Raw genomic sequence first — 7241 nt, forward strand, 5'->3', positions numbered from 1 at the left:
GTTTGGATTCTGTAGAAATGTTGGAACACGTGAGGCAATACTGACCTTATGACTTATCTTAGAAGAAAGATTAAGGAAAGGCAAACCTGCGTTTCTAGCATTTGTAGACTTAGAGAAAGCTTTTGAAAATGTCGACTGGAATACTCTCTTTCAAATTCTGAAGGTGGCAGGGGTAAAATACAGGGAGCGAAAGGCTATTTACAATTTGTACAGAAACCAGATGGCAGTTATATGAGTCGAGGGATATGAAAGGGAAGCAGTGGTTGGGAAGGGAGTGAGACAGGATTGTAGCCTCTCCCCGATGTTATTCAATCTGTATATTGAGCAAGCTGTAAAGGAAACAAAAGACAAGTTTGGAGTAGGTATTAAAATCCATGGAGAAGAAATAAAAACTTTGAGGTTCGCCGATGACGTTATAATTCTGTCAGTGACAACAAAGGACTTGGAAGAGCAGTTGAACGGAATGGACAGTGTCTTGAAAGGAGGGTATAAGATGAAGAGGAGTTTGTGGCACAACTTGACTAGAAGAAGGTATCGGTTGGTAGGACATGTTCTGAGGCATCAAGGGATCACCAATTTGGTACTGGAGGCCAGCGTGGAGGGTAAAAATCGTAGAGGGAGACCAAGAGATGAATACACTAAGCTGGTTCAGAAGGATATAGGCTGCAGTAGGTACTGGGAGATGAAGAAACTTGCACAGGATAGAGTAGCATGGAGAGCTGCATCAAACCAGTCTGAGGACTGAAGACCACAACAACAAGAACAAATTGTATCCAATTTATACCTTTGCAATGCGGTATCTTGTGTATTTCTTTGTTACCATTATTTAAACATTAATATATGACCACTGAAGTTCTTACAGATGTAAATGACCACTTTTCTTCATGCAGACGCAAATGAAGCCAACAGAAAATAATAATGGGTACAGTAACATCGTCTGTATCCAGTGAGGTACAATCAGCGCAATATGTAGGCTACACCAGTTGCACATTATGCAATGCACAATAATTTCATTCCATGTGTTTGATGTGTAGGCTTATCTTCACAGAGCCGGTATGTATGTATATGAGTAACGTTCACTTTAGAGAAAATGTTTGAAGTGACCACCTTGCATTTGCAAACACTTTGCCACTCACTGGATCATACTTTGCTGGACCCTATGCAGCATATCTGCATCCACCACTGCTGAAGCGGCATGCACACAAGGTATTAGGTTGTATACATCCATGGGTGAAATACTATAAACTTGTTCCTTTAAGTGTCCCAATAAATAAAAATCTAGTGGAGTAAGGCCTGGCAACATGGAGGCCAGAACATTGGACCTCCACGACCAATCCATTTCCCTGGGAACACTTCATTTAAATAGTTACACACTTTTATTCTGAAGTGAGCCAGAGCACCGTCAAGCTGAAACCATAACTGTCGCCAAATAACAAATAGAAGTTTTCTTCAGCAAAAGTACTGCAAAGAAACTTACAATACAGGGGCGCATTCAACTTGTCCAGCAATAGGTAAGAGCCCAAAAGCACTCCTCCAACGGTTCCAGCCCACAGGGTTTACGTCAAAGTCTGCCTGAAAGCCACATTCAAAGGTGGCATGTGTGTTGTGTTCCGACCAATAATGGCTGCTGTGGAGTTTGAAGATAGCTTGACGAGTGAAGCTAGATTCATTGGTCCACATCACAGTATTTACAACATGTGTGTTATCTTCCACTTGATGCAAAAGCCATTCACAAAACTGTACAACCAGTCTTTGAGATATCTGGAATTGCCTTGCAACATCACACAGGTACTTCACTGAGATGATTGGTGAATGCTTTCAAGAATCATGCCCTCTGTTTCTGGAGTGCTCTCTAGTCCTTAGTCGACCTCTTTTCCATTACTTGTGGATGAAGATTACTGGTTTCCAGCCGGCCGGAGTGGCCGAGCGGTTCTAGGCGCTACAGTCTGGAACCGCGCGACCGCTACGGTCGCAGGTTCGAATCCTGCCTCGGGCATGGATGTGTGCGATGTCCTTAGGTTAGTTAGGTTTAAGTAGTTCTAAGTTCTAGGGGACTGATGACCTCAGAAGTTAAGTCCCATAGCGCTCAGAGCCATTTTTTTGGTTTCCAGAAGGCTTTGCTCCAGGCAACAAAAAACATTGTTATCAGGATGGCGCATTTGGGAGTACCGAGAAGCATGCATACGAGCAGCAGCAGCAGCTTGATTATCGCATGTATATCGACATATTCATTGTTTGTGTACTTTATTGGGAATTCGTCCTACATAAACTTGACAGGACTTATGGTTGTACACTTTGCAGTTAGTAGACACATGCATGCAGTTTCATACATCCTATTGTCAGGTGACAGGCTATTGTCATATGGCATAGTGATGTCCTGCTATAAACGATGAGAACTAGGAAATGGTTTCTAAAAAATAAAGAAGGAACCGAGGAAGATTCAAACCATAGCACCATGGTGCCTGTGGGCGTGACGTGCCACCAGACTACTTAGTGAGCTATGATGGCTGGTACAGTCGTGCGAGGTGATACATTTTCCTCTGTTCATTCTCATGCAATGCACAGTGTGGCAGTGTTGCCAGCTCCTCGTTTTCGTACAGATGTTTACAAAATGAAGCACCTGATCTGATTTTGCTAGATAAACTTTTGTCTTGAATCTGGATGAAGAATGACATGCCTACCTCCAAGAGCGGCATTTTTTCTTCATCCCATCTATAGATTAACATTCTCAGACTCGAGAAATTCGGAAATTTCACTGACCCTAGAATCTCTAGCCGGAGGCTATGTTTTCCAATTTTGTATTTTTTGCATCTTCGATGTGCTTTGTTTCAGTTTTTCTGAAGATCTAGAATACCCCTATTTTCTTTTGTTCAGCTGCCAGGCTCCTCAACTGTTCTGCTGCTAAGTCGCATAGTATAAATATTCGCTCACAGTTTGCATATACACTTTCATAGCTATGTACTTGGCGCTCAGGATAACACATCTCGAATTTTTATTCAAATTCGCTTCAGAAATGGCGTTCCGTATGACTAGTCCTCGTATAAATTTCAGCTTGCTGTTTTTGGAGTCAACAGACATTATTACATATAAATCACTTTAAAGCATAACCTCAACGTACTACACAACAAAACACACATGAGCCCCAGTAGCCTGTCGTCTGCTAAGCAGCACTTCTAGCCCATGAAGTAAAGTTCAATGTGCATGTGTACTTGTGTTACTTAAAATACGCTGAAGAGCCAAAGAAACTGATACACCTGCCTAATATCGTGTAGGGCCCCCGCGGGCACACTGAAGTGCGCAACACGACTTGGCATGGATTCGACTAATGTCTGAAGCAGTGCTAGAGGGAACTGACATCATGAATCCTGCAGAGCTGTTAATAATTCGTAAGAGTACGAGAAGGTGGAAAGCTCTTCTGAACAGCACGTTGCAATGCATCCCAGATATGCTCAATAATGTTCGTGTCTGGAGAGTTTGGTGGCCAGCAGAAGAGTGTTTCTGGAGCCACTGTGTCTCAATTCTGGACGTGTGGGCTGTCGCATTGTCCGGCTGGAATTCCCAAGTCCGTCGGAATGCACAATGGACATGAATAGATGCAGGTGGTCAGACAGTATGCTTACGTGCATATCACCTGTCAGAGTCGTATCTAGACTTATCAGGGGTCCCATATCACTCCAACTGCACACACCCCAAACCACTGCACAGCCTCCGCCAGCTGGATTCATGAGTTTGTCTCCGTACTCTTGCATGTCCTTCCGCTCAATACAATTTGAAACGAGACTCTTTCGACCAGGCAACGTGTTTCCAGTAATCAAGAGATGGCGTTGATGGGCCCAGGCGAGGCGTAAAGCTTTGTGTCGTGCAGTCATCAAGGGTACACAAGTGGACCTTCGACTCCGAAAGCCGATATCGATAATGTTTCGTTGAATGGTTTGCACACTAACACTTGTTGATGGCCCATCATTTAAATCTGCAGCAATTTGCGGCAGAGTTGAATTTCTGTCACGTTGAACGATTCTCTTCAGTCGTCGTTGGTGCCGTTCTTGCAGGATCTTTTTCCGGTTACAACGATGTCGGAGATTTGATGTTTTACCGGGTTCGTGATATTCATGGAACACTGGTGAAATTTTCCCCACTTCATCGCTACCTCGGAGATCCTGTGTCCCATTGCTCGTATGCCGACTGTAACACCGCATTCAAACTCAATTAAATCTTGATAAACTGTCATTGTATCAGCAATAACCAATCTAACAGCTGCACCTGACACTTGTCTTATATAGTAGTTGCCGACAACAGCGCCGTATTCTGCATGTTTAAATATCTCTCTATTTGAATACGCATGCCTATACCAGTTTCTTTGGCGCTTCAGTGTATATGTGTTGTTGAACAGAAAAAAGACATCAGGTGGAGCAAAATTGTGGGGAGACTGGTGAAGATAGAAGGCATAACAAATGAAGAAAATTTTATTTGGCGAGGTGATAAGACCATGTGGGACAAAAGCCATATGGGAAAAGATACTGCTTGGGATCTCAAAAAATCATAACTCATCTTTCTGAACTCATAGGAAATGCTAAGAATACTAAAACTACAGTAGACTGTTGGAATAATTTATTCACTGATGTCATCCTCGATGTGGCCATCAGACACACAAATCAATATATGGACACTATCAAGAATCGTTTCTCCAGGGAGAGGGACATCAGCGCGACAGATGTAATTGGACTAACGACTTTTACTGGCGTCTTGTACCTAACAGGGGCATACAGAGAAAATCGTCAAAGTCTGGAAGAATTTCGGGGAACTGAAGTCGATTCTGCCAAAAAATGGAGCTGTGTGATGAATCTCGAATAGTTTGAGAGCCTGAAACGTTGCCTCTGTTTTGACTACTAAACTACTGGAACACAATGGAAATAATTTGACCGTCTTGCTACAATTTCTGATGTTTTCGTAAAGTATCATTGCCGATAATTGTCTTCCTGATTTTGAACTCGTTGGTATTTGAAAAAGAAGTTAACATACAGGACGTCGCCGGCCGCTGTGGCCGAGCGGTTCTATGTGCTTCAATCCAGAACCGCCCTGCTGCTACAGTCACAGGTTCGAATCCTGTCTCGGGCATGGATGTGTGTGATGTCCTTAGGTTAACTAGGTTTGAGTAGTTCTAAGCCTAGGGGACTGACGACCTCAGATGTTAAGTCCCATAGTGCATAGGGCAATTTGAAACAGGTCGTCCATCGAAAGAGTCCCTGATCCCAAAAGTAAATTTCTCAAAAACTATGATTTACGAGGGCTATTCAGAGAGCAGGGAACGTTTTGGCATTAAAAAAAAATAAGTAAAAGAAATACATTTCATTGTATACACCTAAAAGAGCGACTGACATACTACTTCTCCACATAGTCACCAAACACAATGAGGCACTTATCATAGTGGTGGACAAGTTTTGAAAGACCTTGGTCGTAAAACTCTGCTGCCTGAGACTTCAGCCACTGAGCCACACCCACCTGGAGTTCCACGTCGTCATCAAAGTGTTGCATAGCAAGCCATTGGGAAACAAGTGGAAGTCACTTGGTGCAAGATCGGGGCTGTAGGGCAGGTGAGGGAAAATTTCGCATTTTAATGAATTAAGGTTTGCCGTGTGAGGTCAGGCATTGTCGTGCGAAACCAAATTTTGGATGTCAGCTTTCCTCGGCGTTTGTGGAAAAGAAAGCGAAAGCTCTGTTATTGTGAAGCGACGGTAGTGATGGAACAACCTGCGTTCTACCCCACTTTCCATTGTTGCCAGATGTATCCAAGATGGTGGCGATGACGTCATCCAAGAGGGCGGCGTGTAGACTTGGTAACAGCTCATGACACCATCCAAGATGGCGGCCATGATGTCCGTTTATGACGCAAGTACCGTTATCCAACATGGCGGCTGTTGGCGGGAAAGTGCCACATCCCATCCCTCAGAAAAATGGTGGAAGTTCAAATTCCAACAGGATAATGCATCACACCACAGTTATCTGTACTAACCTAAGAAAATAGCGGGAAGATAGGTCACTTGGGCTACCTTCACTAACCTAAATCATCCGACCGCCACTTCTTCCTAAGAACTGGCGCCAAGTTTGAATTTTGGCGGGAAGATAAGTCACTTGGGGTTTCTCAACAAAGCTAAGAAAGTGGCGCGAAAGCAAGGACACTTGGATTAACCTCAGTCAACCGACCACAACTTCCACCTAAGGATTAGTGAGAAAGGACTTGGACTCGTCTTTATTTAAACAATTTCATGCAGTATGGCCATCCAGTGTGTTCACCACGAGGTCCAGACTCCAGTTGACTTAGTACACAGCGCCACCAGCAGAGGGCGCTGTCGTCCAACATGGCGGACATGTCATCAGTTGATGACACCAGTACCGTAATTCAATATGGCAGCAAACAGTGTGTTCACCACAGGGTCCTGACTCCAGCTGACTTAGTACACAGTGCCACCACCAGACAACGCTAGCATGATGCCAGTTGATGATGCAAGTACCATAATCCAAGATGGTGGAAAACAGTGTGTTTGCCACAAGGTCTGGACCCAGTACCCAGTAACGGCACCAGAGGGCGTTGTCGTGACGACAGCTTATGACATGGGTACCGTTACCCAAGATGGCTGCAAACACTGTGTTCGCCACGTGGTTTAGGACATAGCCAGAGCCCGATCCCATTATGTAATCCAAGATCATCACTCGCAGTACGTGAAACACACGTCACCCCTATAGTCAAGTGCTAAGAGAGAGAGATGCTGCAATGCTTTCTCTCTCACACATTTATAATGGGGCATGTGGCGCGTGTATAATAGACCGCGAGCTCACGAATGCTGATGTCATGTCCTCTAGCCCGCAAGCTCATACTGCCGCCACAGATCGTCTTCTAGAAATATGCTAACCATTTCTAACTGAACACATCTGGCACACACATCGTGCATCTAATGTATGAATTACCTAAGTACTTAATTCCAAACCAATTTTAATCATACTCGATAACTGAATGTATCACTTGGATATTCAGTGATCAAATGATAATTTCTAGGTTTTCCCACTAGGAGCACAGTCATCATTCATTCATGACGTAGCACCACCCATCCCTAAAATGCTGCACTCTATTGGCTACTGCATTAGTGACGTGATTCAACGTCATAGAAGCTATATAAGCCAAGCCACAACCGAATTCGCCCTCATTCTACTTCTGTACTTCGCCCAGAGTTCAATTGCTGTACTTT

Source organism: Schistocerca cancellata, chromosome 8 (genome assembly GCF_023864275.1).
Source record: "Schistocerca cancellata isolate TAMUIC-IGC-003103 chromosome 8, iqSchCanc2.1, whole genome shotgun sequence".
In the NCBI taxonomy this organism is placed as follows: Eukaryota; Metazoa; Arthropoda; class Insecta; order Orthoptera; family Acrididae; genus Schistocerca; species Schistocerca cancellata.